Raw genomic sequence first — 15,509 nt, forward strand, 5'->3', positions numbered from 1 at the left:
CCCCGGGCTTAACATTATCTCTGCCACCTCCCCCCCCCCCGAATGGCACAGAGGGGGAAGAGGGAATGGGGGTTGCGGTCAGTCCATCACACGTTGTTTCACGCCGCTGCTTCATGGTCGGGGGAAGAACTCCTCACATTCCTCCCCTGCTCCTTCGTGGGGTCTCTCCCATGGGCCACAGTCCTCCGTGAAACTGCTCCGGCGTGGGTCATCTCTTCCACAGGGTGCAGTCTCTCCAGAACGGCTGCCCCAGTGGGGCCTCCATGGGCCACAGCCTCCTTCAGGCACCTGCCTGCTCCGGCATGGGGTCCTCCCCGGGCTGCAGGGGGACCTCTGCTCCTCCATGGGCCTCCCCGGGCTGCAGGGGCACAGCCGGCTCCACCATGTTCATCACCACAGGCTGCAGGGGAATTCTGGCCAGGAGCTGCATTACTGCTCCCCCTCCTTCTGCACTGACCTTAGCGTCTGCAGCCGTTCCTCTCACAAGAAATTCTTCTCAACAGGCTGGCAGACGCCTCTCAGAATCTCATTCACATCCCATCTTCTCTACTCTTTTTTTTCTGTTTTCCCCTTCTTAAATCTGTTATCGCAGAGGCGTTATCAGGGAACATTCTGCTACCAATCGGCTCGGCCTTGGCCAGCAGCGGGTCTGCCCTGGGCCCCGCTGAGTCCACTGGATAAAGGGGAAACAACTTCTAGAAGCTTCTTACAGAAGCTGCCACCGTAGCTCCCCTCACTGAATAAAACCAGGACATTCCACCCCTCACCTCTGTGAATTTGTGCATGTCTGTGCAGATTCTGAAAACAATTTTATTCTGCAGGCTAAAAGCAAAGCAAGAAGAGAATAAGACCTTGCTGGATCAGGAGGGTTTTAGGTTTCTGTGCAGTTTTCTCTCCAGATGGAAAATGTTTGGAAACTGCTGTGTTTGTATAAAGACTTGTTCTACTAATGATCCCTAAAAACCCACCACAGGTGAAAGGCTAGAGACAAAGCAGGGAGCTTTGCTACTTTTCAGGAGAAGAGGAAAAGAAAACAGGTCTTCATATACAGGAACAACTCGATTCACCCCCAGTCCCCCAGCCAGCAAAATGGGTCCCAGCAGGACACTGGTCTGGCCGTGTGCCTGGTGCAGACAGGAGAGGAAAGAGTACTAATGGTAGGGAGCTGGTTTGATGAGGATGGCAGAAGCTTTGCAGTTCCCGTTGCACAGGCTGCCCCACTTTATGGCCCCCTTGACGTTCAGCTGTACGGAATAACATGCCGAGTACCACCACCCGCCCCCAGAGCGGGAAGCGCAGTTCCCTCTATAAGTGTCCTGATCCCAATCTTTTGTGGAGAACTTCATGTTGTTGTGAATGTTCCTGGGATTGTCTGAGTCCATGGCATCCTCCGCTGTCCCCGAGTACGTTCCCAGCCTCAGCCGGTACCCGTGGGACTCATCTTCCACACTGAAGAGGTTGTAGTCTGCAAACTTTGTATTGTTTGCGGCATCCCAGATGACAAACCTGACCTGGTAGACTTTCTGCCTGGAGATCTGATGGATGTACTCAGTGCCCAGCCAGAAATCAGTGTGCACGTTCCCAAAGCCATACTTGTAGGTGCTCCAGGACTCAGCCCAGGTGATCTCCGTGCTCTGCCGGTTCCTCTGGATGACCGTCCAGCCCCCGTCTGTTGTGTTCATCTCGCAGTACACCACGATGGGGTGCAGGCCTGTGGGCTGGATGACGTAGACGCCACTGGGGCTGGCAGCAAGGACCTCACTGCAGTCCTTGGGCAAACCTGCAGTGGGAGAGAAGGTGATATAACAAAAGTCTGTGCAACAGGACAAGACCATGTTTCACCCTGTGGCAGGGAAGAGGGACATCTGGCCAGAGTACCTGGGGGATAATCAGCTGTCCCAGCCCAGAGAGGTGAGTGTGCTTGGCTGGAGGTGAGAGTAGGTTGGCCTCAGCCCTCTGTTCCATTTCCATATGGGACACCTAACAGGAGGCAGCCTCAGTGAAAGGCACCAGACCCACTGGGCTCTGCTGGTATCAGACCAGGAGACTAAGGACACTAGTGGGCTGTTCTGGGTCTCCTGAAAAGGGATTGTGTCGCTAAAACCGGGTCACGCTGAGGAGGAAGGTGAAGAGGACCTTGCCTCTGCCTGTGACTGAGGGAATGGGTGAAAAATGACCCCTTCAAGCACACAGATACCCTTACCAGTCTGCACAGTGCGTGCGCACACACACACACGCACATGCATGCACAAGTGCAGCACTGCAATCTGCATGAGGTACACCTCCTCACATCCACCATCCTCAGTCCTGGAGCGGGGCCAGGGCTAGGGACAGCGTAGGGCCCTTCCCCACCCGGAGTTGGCTGCACATGAGTGCGCAGCACTGGGTCCCCCCTGTGCTGGCAGGTGTGGTCTCCCCATGCCTTCAGCTTGCTTGCTGCAGGACCTCCCACTGCGGTAAGGTCATCCTGACAGGTGGGCAGAGCTCCTCTCCACAGCTGAGCAAAGACTGGGGTTGATGTTGCCTCTCCCCAGCGTGCCTGCCTGTATACACTATGGAGGTGGTTTTTGGATCTGAGGCATGATGACACACCCTCTCCCAAGTGTCGCTTTACCAAGCCTCCACTGGCCCAGAGCATGGGCTGGGGCTGCTCACTAGCCAGGGCTGACCCAGACCGAGGAACTGAAGGGGGTTGGTGAGAGTACTGCGATGCCCATGGGATGCTACATACTGGTTTTCTTCAGAGCACTTGCCGAAGTGTTGGAGGGAGATTTCTTGAAGATGTTTAGGGTTTGTACACGCATGGAGTGGCCTGGGGCAGCCAAGACCAGCATGCAAGCAAGGAGTAGGAGGCACTGGGCTGCTAGAAAGGGAAAAGATGGAGAAAAGATGAAATGTGACCCTCCCTCCCGAGAGACGGGAAATCCCATGGCTCCAGCATTGCACAGTGTAACACGACCATGTGAGATGCAGGAGTGCACCAAGCATGCTGAGCAGCATCAGACTGGTCCATGGAAGCTGGAAAGCTTGCCAAAAGGCTTCAACTCTTTTGCCCTAGGGATAGAGAACCTTGCCTTTTCCCCTTGATTAGCTCCTGAAAAGTCACGCATGAGATAATTTTGGGTGGAGTGCCACTACCCTCCACAGTGCGCAAAGACCAGTGCACAGAGCCTCTCCCTACGGCTGGGCTGCCCCACCTGTGCTCCTCCCGTTGCTAGCAAGGAGCGCCCGCTTCCCAGCCCCGTACTCACCCACGGTGTTCAGAGAGGGATGCCCTCAGGAGCACAGAGCTGTGGAGTGGCAGGTCTCACAGAGGCATTTGTAGAGTTCCCTGCTGTGGGCGGGGTGAGTGGATCCTAACCCCCCGCTCCCGGCTTTCTTCCTTCTGGAGGAGGAAACTGGGCTGGCTTTCCTCTGTGCCCTTAGAAAACACCAGCTGAGATGAAGGTGCCTGTGGCTCTAGATGCATAGTTTTCTGAGCTGCAAAGAAAATAACTCCTGTGCCAGCAAAATTTCTTTGAATGGTCTCTTCTGTGAGTGCTTAGCTGCTTGGATTGAATTTCCCCTGGAAACAGCATATTTGGGACCTTTGAAGAGTGCAGCTCAGTAAATAAACACTTGAATGCCAGTCACCAGCCAGTGTGGAAAGCAAACACTGGGGATGTCCCCGCCTCACACCATTACAGCAGGGTGCTGCCAGGTCAACTGCTTCTTGTCTAATGTGCTTGTGAGAAGCCCAGCCTAGCTCTTGGTGGGGAAGTTAGAGCAGTCTTGAGACTCCCAGAGAGACTGACTGTTGTGGGACAATATTTGGAGTGGCTAGTTTTTTCTAGACTGCATGACAGCAGGCAGGTGGTCCCCATCTGGGGGAAGCAGAAGAGGTCTCTGTTCCACATTCCCGATCTGCAAGGATGCAGCTGAATGGGTCTGCTGACAGTGGCTAAAAGGTTTCTGTAGGCCAGTTGAGATAGCTGTGGTCTCTGGGACACTGGGTTTGGGAGACTGGCCATGCAGGATGGATGGCTGCAGAGTAGAGCAAGTGTCTGCCCAGGAACGGAACTAAACTGGGTAGATGTTGGATACCTGGAGTACCAGGGGCACTTAGTGAACAATCCAGACCAAATGGAATTGTTATGTTTGTGAGCAGCAGGCCTCAAGGACATCACTGAAGCCGCTTGTGAGAAAGTACTGAAGCTGCCTGTAAGAAAGTACTGAAGCCACCTGTGAGAAAATAATGAGGCCGCCTGTGAGAAAGTAATGAAGCTTCCTGTGAGAAAGTAAACGAAGCAACCTTGAGAAGAAGGAAAACAGCTGGCATACGTGACTGGGGGCTGAATGTGAAGCAGGGTGCAGGTGGAGAGGGCCGTGCGCGTGAACATAGAGACTTAACGAATCATATTTTAGCTAGGAGCGCGTGCATGATATAGTTAACCAATTAGTAGAGAGCTTGCGCATGATACGGAATTAGAAGGGCTATATTAACCGGGATGTATCAACAATAAATTGGCATTTGCTTGATCATATTGGTCGTCAGCAGTGTCCGTTACTTCCGCGTCAACAGGTGGCGCCCGAACAGGGACCCTCAGATCGGCGTTGGTCATCCCGACGGAACCGAAATAGGAAAAGAAGAGGGGGCGGAAGCCGGTCGAAGGCGAGTGCTGCCCCGGCACTCGGGAAGTCGCTATAGCGCAAAAAGGTACAAAAGGTACGGAGGGAATCTCGTCTTGGCCAGGCGAGCGGCCGGGGAGGAGATGGGGTCCACACTGACCAAAGAGGAGTCAGCAGTGGTTAAGCTCCTCCAACATATGCTCTCTATGAGAGGACTGAGTTATGACTCGGCCGTCCTAGAAGCTTTGCTGCAGTGGGCAAAGAAAAGGGAATTAATCTCCACAGTTGATGATGCTTTTGAACTCCCGACATGGGAGAAGATAGGAAAAGAGCTGTGGGATGAAAAAAGTAAAGGATCAAAGGAGGCGAGCAAACTCTCCACCGTGTGGAGGCTAATTAACGAAACATTGATAAGCATGAAAGCCGAACGTTCAGTTGCCACATCTGCTTTTGTGGCCTTAACTCCAGCCGGCAGGTCCACCTCCGCTACTAGCATGCCGTTCTCGGGTTTAACGAGCCCTGCCGCCGCCCCGGCTCGTGCTGAGGGTGGGGGGGTTCGAGTCCCAGCAAGGACTGCAGGAGCTGCAGCCACAGCCCCTATAACTATAGATATACAAGCACCAGAAGGAAAAACTGCCGAAAGCCTTTCACCATCAGATGTACCACCACCAGGCACCCCGCCACACTGCGCCAGTGCAGGCTCAGAGTCACGAGCCTTTTCGCCGGCGCCAGCAGCTCCGGTTTATCCCCCGTTACCACCTTCTTCCCTGCCACCACGGCATGAGGAAGAGGGGGATGAACATTCATCCAGCTTGAAGGATGCACAGCTGCAAGAGACACTAAAAAGGCTAGAAGCCCTAGAGGTTCGCCTAGAAGCGTCGCTGGGAAACTTGTCAACTCCTTCGCCTGTGCCACATCGAGACCTGTCAGCATCCAACCTATTCGTTCCGAACGGAGCATCGGGTGAGATCAGTCTTTTTGCACCTTTGCAAGGGACGCCGGCGGGAGGGGCCGGGGTTTTGAATCCGATAGTGCAGTGGAAAGAGGTGATTCGAGGTGCTTTGATAGAAGGAGAGCCTTTGCCCATGGCATTTCCAGTTGTGACCAATAATACTGGGAGAAGTGTGTGGCAAGCATTAGACTGGAAAATATTGAAGGAAGCTAAAAGTGCAGTTACTCAGTATGGGCTAAAATCATCATATACTCAATCTGTGTTGCAGCATATTTTTTTTTGTCACAGTTTTTAACTCCTTATGATATTAGAATGATTGTCCAGATGCTTTTGCTACTGTCACAGCAGCTGCAGTTCTTTCAGTACTGGCAGGCTGCTTGTGATAGGGCACCTGCAACGCCTCGACAACAGGGTGATCCATTATTCGGGGTGCAAACTCAAATGCTGATGGGAGTGGGACCCTACACACGATCTGATTGGCAAGCGCAATTTGCTACCGAAGTGTTACAACTGGGCCAAGATTTGGCTTATAGAGCGCTTGCTAGGGTGTATGATGAAAAGTCCGGACCTGCCGTTACGTCAGTAAGGCAAGGTCCCACAGAACCATATGGGAAATGTATTGATCGGTTGCACACCGCAATTATGGCTCACCCTGATCTGGATGATGACATGAAAGCAAAGTTCTTAGATATGCTTGCCTTTAATAATGCTAACAAAAAAAAAAAAAAAAAAAAAAAAAAAAAAAAGCCTAAGAGAGCCCTTAAGAGCCCTTAGTGTGCTGCCAAAAGGATCTAGTACAGGGCAACTGCTGGAAGCTGTCGAGCGAATGTTAGAACAAGAAAAGGCTCCGGTCATGGTTGCTGCTGTAGGTGCAGCCGTTAAACCGTTGATATCAATAAAGCAGTGCGTGATTAACTGTCTGTAACCCCCATTCCCTCTTCCCGCCCCCCATCCCTGTCCCGCTCAGGGGTCAGGGGAGGGAGGTGGAGATGGTGTTGGGCCTGGGAGGAGGGAGGGGTGGGGGGAGGTTGTCTTGTTCCTTTTTTCATTGTCCTGCTTTGGTTTTAGTGATGGTCTGTTTTTTGCCTGTAGCGGTGGCTTTAAGGATCCCTCCCTATTCTTGTCTTAAACCTCGGGTTTTAGTTTTCTTTCCTCCTATATGCCCGGGGCCACAGCCGCCGCCAGGCGCCCCCACCCCCCCGCCCCTGACGTGGTTAACAGATACTCCTGTCTGAGTCGAGCTTTGTATAAGTGGAAGGACCGTTCCCTCTTATAACATGGGGGAAGGGATACGCTCATGTCTTTACAGGAGCAGTAAACAAGTGGATCCCTGTCTGTCTCATCTGCGGGTATTTCAGAACATGTTTGATTGACCTGCCAGATACCGGTCGGACAGCAACTCTGTGTAAAACAGCAGCAACCACGAGTGCTGAGTGCTAAAACTACAAAAGATGGAACTTTTTGGGATCAGTAAAGATGGACTTCTGTCTATTTTTTAACTATTCAAGAACTAATGTTTCTAGAGGGGTAATGACTGTAAATGCTTTAAGATCTACACATTGCAACGACACAGCATGACGTAATCATGCGAGCACATATCAAAATCCAGACAGCATAAAAGACCTAAACGAAGCATACATAGCATTGAATCTGATTGCCAAGACAATACAGAGTTTTGGAAACTAAGTAAAATTATTGCTGCTTCAGTCTTTACACCTGGTGTGGCAAGTGCCTAGGCATTAACTATGCTAAATAAATTGGACTGTTGGCTTGCTAAGCAAATAAATACAACTGCATCGGCACTATTAACGCTGTTAACTGATGTAGATTCTATATACTATGCTACTTTATAAAACAGAATCGCTGTTAGCCTGCAGAGCACATATTTGACAGGCCTTGTTGTATGCACTGGCCATGCATGCAGCAACACCTAGTCAGTACTCTTTCACTGAATCTGCTGAGGGGATAAACAGAGGTGGCTCGGAGCGGAGGGGAGAGGACAGACCCAGAGCACACTTTATTTACAACAGGGGACGCCCTGAAGGTGCTGCGCCTGTCTCCCTTCTCTGCTCTGACCCGGCTGATAAACAGCCTCTTGCTCAGCGGTGTCTTTCGCATAGTTGGGTTAGTAACAGAATAGATCAGCAATAGATTTTTTTATTATTATTAGCACAAAATCATGACTGTCAGGATTTTGATGGGCTTTGCTGCATGAATCTGTCTGATCATTCGGAATCTATTCACAAAAGTATTCAAAACTTGCAAAAAGGAGTACAAAAACAGCAACAAAGTGATGGTTTTGATATTCAGAAATCTTTTGGTGACTTGATATAAGCTTGTTACTAATAGTTGTGGGATGCTTATTCATTCCTTTTATATATGTATTTTGATCTATATTCTGTGTCTTAAAATGTGTGCAGACTTTAACAGATAAAGCGTTGAAACAAGCCTCTTCTCCTAAACAAAGAAGGGGGAGATGTGGTATTTCGCTGAGCCAGTATGGTATCAGTGAAAGCACACCGACCTTGAGGGAGGAATGCAATCATGCTCTCAGGAAGAAAGCCATGGAATGAGAAGGGAAGCTTTAAGATACAAAACATTGTTAGCAGAATTTATGGCTTGTTTCAACAGAGGCCTGCAGAAAACTAGTCATTGCTCTTATAGATAAGTTACTGGAGTTGTTATATCTATAATAGTAGAAGAATGTTATAGTAGAAAATTACTAGAAGGTAGTGAAACTTAGCTTTGCTTCATAATCATGAATATGTATAACGTGTGATCAGTAATTTTATTAACTAAGCTTGTGTGTGGCATAATTGGGTGGTTGCTGTCCTTGGTTAAAATCGGAATTGTGATACTAGGCATCATACTAGGCATAATCATTAACATACCATGCTTGCAAAAAATGATTAACAACTCAATACAGACAATCTGGCTAATAAAAAAAAAAAAAAAAAAAAAAAAAGGGGAGATTCAGTAGAGGCCTACATGAACCTAGTTGATATTGTAGTAAAATAAGGTCAGGAGTACCAAAAAGGGCCATAGGAGGACCATGTTATTTTGGAAAATTGATAGTGTTTGCTCCACCTATGAGAACATTACGGTATCATACGCGAGCAAGAAGATCGCTAAAAGTATTGACTCCCCATTGTGACGGCAATTTAACCCTGTTGGGTACAGCTGAGCGGATAGCATTATCTTTATTTGTTCCTTGGGCAGCAACTGCAAAAACTTTAGCTAACTTAAATAAATTAGCTTGTTGGGCACAAAAGCAAATGAATTTAACCTCTAGCATGTTATCAGGATTATTAGAAGACATGGATAGCATGCGTCATGATATTTTTGCAGAATCTAGCAGCCATTGATTTTTTGTTATTAGCGCATGGACATGAAGATTTTGAAGGTATGTGTTGCATGAATGTTTCTGATCACTCTAAGTCGATACGCTATCAGTTGGCAGAGTTATGATGCAACATGCATGCAATACAAGTGGAAAGCAGGTTAACAGACTGGTTGAAATCCTTGGGGGTCACAGGCTGGCTAAAAGATTTGATAGTTTATGGGTTGGTATTATTGACGGGTTTGCTGTTGACACTGATGATTTTGGGGTATATTTAAAAATGCTTTGTGAAAGCTATGGAACGTATGATGAAAGTGGGTCTGGATTGTTCAAAACAAAAAGGGGGATTTGTTGGATACCTGGAGTACCAGGGGCACTTAGTGAACAATCCAGACCGAATGGAATTGTTATGTTTGTGAGCAGCAGGCCTCAAGGACATCACTGAAGCCGCTTGTGAGAAAGTACTGAAGCTGCCTGTAAGAAAGTACTGAAGCCACCTGTGAGAAAATAATGAGGCCGCCTGTGAGAAAGTAATGAAGCTTCCTGTGAGAAAGTAAACGAAGCAACCTTGAGAAGAAGGAAAACAGCTGGCATACGTGACTGGGGGCTGAATGTGAAGCAGGGTGCAGGTGGAGAGGGCCGTGCGCGTGAACATAGAGACTTAACGAATCATATTTTAGCTAGGAGCGCGTGCATGATATAGTTAACCAATTAGTAGAGAGCTTGCGCATGATACGGAATTAGAAGGGCTATATTAACCGGGATGTATCAACAATAAATTGGCATTTGCTTGATCATATTGGTCGTCAGCAGTGTCCGTTACTTCCGCGTCAACAGGTAGATGCTAGGCAGCAACGGGGATCTGAGCATGTAGGGAGGGGAGTGGAGAGGTCTGAGCATGCACACAGGCGAAAACAGAAAGCTTGACCCTGTGTTCATAGGGAAGGAATGGGGGAGATATGAATGTGCACGGCGGGAAAGTGGAGGGGAACTGAGGGTGCCCAGAGGGACTGGAAGGGATCTGACGTTGGGAATCTTAGGAATGGAGTACCCACAGAAGGGACAAGTGGGACCTGAGTGTTGATGGAGGGCAACACTGGGAATCTGAGGGCACTTGTGGAAAAGAGAGATGTGAGTGTGCAGAGAGGGGAGAAGTCAGCACTAAGCAGGCACTGAAAGGAACAGAGGAAATCCGAGTATTCAAGAAGGGGAACAGAGGACATCTGGGTGCACACAGAGGGAAATGGAGGACACTTGAGTGTACAAGGAGGGGAATGGAGAAGCTATGAAACAGCTGGATAGGAATGGAGAGCATCTGAGAATGCTTGGAAGTGGACAGAATGAGTCTGAGGGGATCTAGAAGCACCCAGAAGGGAACAGAGGGAATCTGAAAGCATGGTTTGGATGTAAGGCACTCAGAAAGGATAGCGGGGACTGGGGGGTGGGGACACAGAGGGGAGTGGAGGAGACCAGAGCATGCATGGGTGGGAACTGTGGGGTTCCAAGGCACAGGTAGGGAAGCAGAAAGGATCTACAAGCACTCAAAAGGGAATGGAAGGTAATCGAGGGTCCACAGAGGGGAACAGAGGAAGCATGAGCATAGAGAAGAATGGAGGGGACCACAGTACCATGTGGGAGAACAGAGTTGCATGGAGGGGATCTGGATGCATGTAGAATTGAATGAATGGTTTTGGTGTACCCTCTGATGCTCCCCAGGGTCTTTTATTTGCCCTCTGGTGCAATGCAGAGGCTTCCATTTGGTCTCTTGTCCCCTAAGAATCATTCCATTTACCTTTTGGTGCACCCAAAAGAAGGTGTATGTTCGGAGGGCTCTGATTTCCCTCCTGTACACCTCAGACTCCTCTGTTTGCATTCTGGTGCTGCCTAGAGCCCCCCATTTTCTTTGCAGTGCATCACAGTGTTCTACATTTGCTTTCCTTTTCATGCCAGAGCCCTCTGTATGCCCTCAGGTGCTCCCCAAGCCCTCACCTGCACTCTGTTTCCCTTTGCAAATCCTTGTCACCCCAGAGGCCCTGGGTGATGCTGAGTAGAAAGTCAGGATAAGACTCCAGTCTGGAGATAGTGACAGTCCATTCCTTGCTGGGGCCACAGACCAAGCCTGCCTGCAGAGATAGGGAAGGTCTGAGGTCAAGCCCAGTTCTGTCCCATCGGGGCAGAACTGGAGGAATGAGGCTTGGCACAGACATAGCTGCTGCACAGCTGCCATGTAGCCAAGAGTAAAGATGCAGCTTAAAAGCAACTCTCGAGGAGGAGTGGGCCGTCTCTTCTAGCTTTTTTCACAACAGTCCTTTTCAGTGAAGGAGCTAACTTTGGACATGGCCGGCTAAACTCCTTAACTCAGCAAACTATGCTCTGAGAAGGTGGAAACGACTCAAGGGCGCTGGCATTGGCCCACTCTCACAAGCAGTAACAGGGGAATCTCTGCAACAACCCCGGCAAAGTCCTGTGGTACGGGAAGCAATGCCTGATGGTTCCTAGGGCCAGCTCCTGCCTCAGGATCTAGGTCTTCCCTTCCAATAGGGAAGCACAAGGATCCCCAGTGCCAGGTAAAGACAGGTTTTACTTCCATAACTAGGGACAAAGGACAGTCTCTGGATGCCCAGGTATCGTGGTTACTCTAAGGTCTCTTGGGCTATGGCCCCACCATGCATTCTTCTCCCATCTGTAACAGTGACAGTGTCTGGGGTGGGTTGGGTAAGGGCCTGGGTGCTCTGGGCAAATGCAGAGGCCACAAACCTACAGGAGGCCCTTGATTCAACTATAGGATTGTTTTGGAGGGTGTGCTGATCCAGGAGGATGAGGGTAGGGTGTACTGACCTTAATAAATGTGGTCTGACCAGGCCCTCTTTGCTGCCATTGAGGTAAGATGTTTTCCGGCACTGGGGAAACAAGTGGTTTGCTGAGGCAGGTGGCAATGTGATGGCCTCTCTTGCCATCTCATTGGGATGTGATGGCAAGATGTGAAAGGACCTCTGGAGATCTCCTGGTCCAACACCCCCCTCAAGAAATATCAGTGACAGCAGGCCACCCAGGAAAGTGTCTGCTTGGGTTTTGAATATCCCCAAGGATGGAGACTCTAGCCCTGGGCAACCTATGCCAGTGTTTGGTCAGCCTCACAGTGAAAAAGTATTTTCTTGTGTTCAGATGGAACTGCCTATACATCAGTTTGTGGTCATTGCATCTTGTCCTGGCACTGGGCACCAACTGGAAAGAGCCCAGCTCGCACTTCTTTGTTCTGTCCCTTCAGGTATTTATACACACTGATAAGATCCCTCTCTGAGCCTTCTTTTCTCTAAGCTGAACAGTTCCAGCTCTCTCAGCCTTTCCACAAAGGAGAACTGCTCCAGTCCCTTCATCATCTTTGTGGCCCTTTGATGGACTCTGTCTAGCATATCCATGTCTCTCTTACACTGGTGAACCCAGAACTGGACTCCAGGTAAGGTCTCACCAGTGCTGAGCAGAGGGGAAGGCCTCCTTCAACCTGCTAGCAACACTACTCCTAGTGCAGTCCAGGGTGCTGCTGGCATTCTTTAGCATGACCGTACATTGCTGGCTGATGGTCAGTTTCTTGTCCACCAGGATCTCCATGTCCTTCTTCACAGACCTGCTTTGCAGCTGGATGGCCCCAGGGTTGACTCCAGGAGTATACCACTGGTGACTGGTGTCCAGCTGGACTTTATGCCACTGATCAGCACTCTCTGGGCCTGTCCATTCAGCTGTTTTTCAGTCCACCTCCCTGTTCACTTCTCTAATCCATATTTTGCCAGTTTGTCTGTTAGGAGGTTTTGGGAGACAGTGTCAAAAAGCTTACTAAAATCGAGGTGAACAATATCCACTGCTGTCCCCTTATCCATCATGCGAGTGTCATTGTAGAAGGCTAGCAGGTTACTTAAATACAACTTTCCCTTTGTAAATCTATGCTGACTAGTTCAGATCATCTTCTTGTCTTTCATGTGCTTGGAAATGGTTTCCAGGACTAGCTGCTTCATCACCTTCTGAGGATCAAGGTGAGGCAGACTAGCCTGTGGTTCCCTGGGTCCTCCTTCTTGCTCTTGAGTAACATTTACTTTCCTCCAGTCTTCAGACACTTCTCCCAGTGGCCAGGATCAATCAAAGATTATTGAAAGCGGCCTTCCAGTGACACTGGTCAACTCCCTCAGCATTTGCAGGTATATCCTGCCCATGGACTTCTGTATGTCCAGTTTGCTTAAGTATTCCCTAACCTGATCCTCTTCCAGCAAGAGTATGTGTTACTTGCTTCAGCCTTTCCCCTGATCTCTTGGGCTTGGGATTCCTGAAGACTGGTCTCCCCAGAAAAGCAGAAGTGAAGCCTTTTCCATGTCCTGTGTCACCAGGGCCTCTGAATGGAGATTCAGCAGCAGATTCACAGGAATTCCCATTTTCCATAGTATTCCTTTTGTTTATTTACTTGTAGAAATCTTTCTTGCTGCCCCTCACCTCTCTTGCCAGATGCCACTCCAGGCCAGCCTTGGCTTTCCCAGCCCCATCCCTGAATTGCTGGACAGCATCTCCTTATTCCAGCAGCCATCATACTCTGCTTCCATCTGGTGAACGCTTCCTTTATATGTGTAAGTTTACTCAGGAACTCCTTGCTCATCCACACAAGCTTTCTGCAACTTTTGCTTGATCTCTTGCTTGTTTGCAGAAAATATAAGAAAAGCATAATATAAACATATATAATAAAATCATGTCCCCTATCTCCATCTACTTTTTTGCTTTTGGGGTGAGAAGTGTGCTGGTGGTCCCCACTTCCATAGATTCCTCTGCTGGGGGTGGCAAGGTAGATGGTGCAGAGCATGGCAGATCACCTCTCAGGATGCTGGTACACACTCTGATGCACTGCCAGCCTCCTCTCCAAAGTGACAGCCAGGCCTAAGAGCTGCCGCAGTCTCTGGGGAGGGTCCACTCTAGCCATCTCATCACTGAGATTCTCAGTCAGCCCCAACCTGCAGCGGGCCAGAAGGGCTCATTCCCCTTTGGACAGTCTCAGGAACTGGATTTTGTGCTTGGCAGCTGATGGCTTCTGTGCTAGAGCTCCAGCCAGGCTGGTTGAGCTGCTGCTGTACAGCTGGGCCCTGCGCCAAACAGCTCGGAGCATACAATAATGAGTCAGGGTCCTGGAGGACAAGGTCACTGTGCTCTGTGTAGCAAATGACCATGTAGCAAGCCCTCCGCTGTGAGACTGCAGCAAACCAGCTCCCTCTCTGCCCTTGGCTGCTCCATGCTGTGCTGAGCCCCTCCAGCACTTGCCAGGGCCTGCCATGGAGAGGAGAAAAGAGCCCGAGAGGTCTGAGAGGAAGGGAGAGCCTATGCCCAGTGGTGGCATCTTTCTGTCACCCTCCTTTGCCAGCTGTGTATGCTCCTGTTATCAGCATTCAGGGTGGGAACAGCTTCATCCCCTTCCCTTTACTTCACACAGCCATCCACCTGAGGGAAACCTGTAACTGATTGCTTGGGACTGAATGCAACAGTGGGATATGGGACATCTTCGACTAGATCAGGTTGCTCAGAGCCTCATCCAACCTGGCCTTGAACAAGCTGTGTGGTGCTGTTGACACGCTGGAGGGGAGGGATTCCATCCAGAGGGACCCTGACAGGCTGCAGAGGTGGGCCCGTGCCAACCTCATGAAGTTCAACCAGGCCAAGTGCAAGGTCCTGCACCCGGGTCGTGGCAATCCCAGGCACAAATAGAGGCTGGGCAGAGAATGGATCGAGAGCAGCCCTGAGGAGAGGGACTTGGGAGTGATGGTGGACAAGAAGTCTAACATGAGCCGGCAATGTGTGCTTGCAGCCCAGAAGGCCAACCGCATCGTGGGCTGCATCAAAAGAAGCGTGGGCAGCAGGTTGAGGGAGGGGATTCTGGTGCTCTGCTCTGCTCTGGTGAGACCCCCCCCCCCTGCAGTGCTGCGTCCAGCTCTGGAGCCCCCAGCATCAGGAGGACGTGGAGCTGTTGGAGAGGGTCCAGAGGAGGCCACAAAGATGATCAGAGGGTTGGAGCAGCTCTGCTGTGAGGCCAGGCTGAGAAAGTTGGGGCTGTTCAGCCTGGAGAAGAGGAGGCTCTGGGGAGACCTTAGAGCAGCCTTCCAGTGCCTAAAGTCCTGGACAGGACAAGGGGTAATGGTTTCAAAATAGAGGGAGGTAGATTTAGATTGGATATTAGGAAATTTTTTTTTACAATGAAGGTTATAGAACACTGGAACAGGCTTCCCAGAGAGGTGGTGGAAGCCCCATCCCTGGAAACGTTCAAGGCCAGGCTGGATGAGGCTCTGAGCAACCTGATCTGGTTGGAGATGTCCCTGCTCCTTGCAGGGGGGTTGGACTAGATGACCTTTGAAGGTCCCTTCCAACCCTAACCATTCTATGATTCTATGATTCTATGATATAGGCGTACTCTGCATATACTGCGTTTGTTTTTCTGGTAGTTGTTTCTTTCTAACGTAAGTCTAGGTACATATTAAGGCCACACAGAGCACTGGAGACACTGTGATTTTTTTTTTCTTCAAGTAATCATATACCATTCTTCCTTTACTCTTTGGCCATTTTGTTACAGGCATAATGTCTAGAAAA

At 49.9% G+C, this 15,509-nt stretch overlaps 1 pseudogene; it reads right to left on the reverse strand.

The window, feature by feature from the left end:
* Positions 1–363: 363 nt before the first annotated feature.
* Positions 364–2,930, reverse strand: LOC147601515 (fibrinogen-like protein 1-like protein pseudogene; annotated as a pseudogene).
* Between the last annotated feature and the right edge of the window lie 12,579 nt (positions 2,931–15,509).

The sequence above is a fragment of the Chlamydotis macqueenii genome, chromosome 3 (genome assembly GCF_036417535.1).
Source record: "Chlamydotis macqueenii isolate bChlMac1 chromosome 3, bChlMac1.mat, whole genome shotgun sequence".
Classification (NCBI taxonomy): Eukaryota; Metazoa; Chordata; class Aves; order Otidiformes; family Otididae; genus Chlamydotis; species Chlamydotis macqueenii.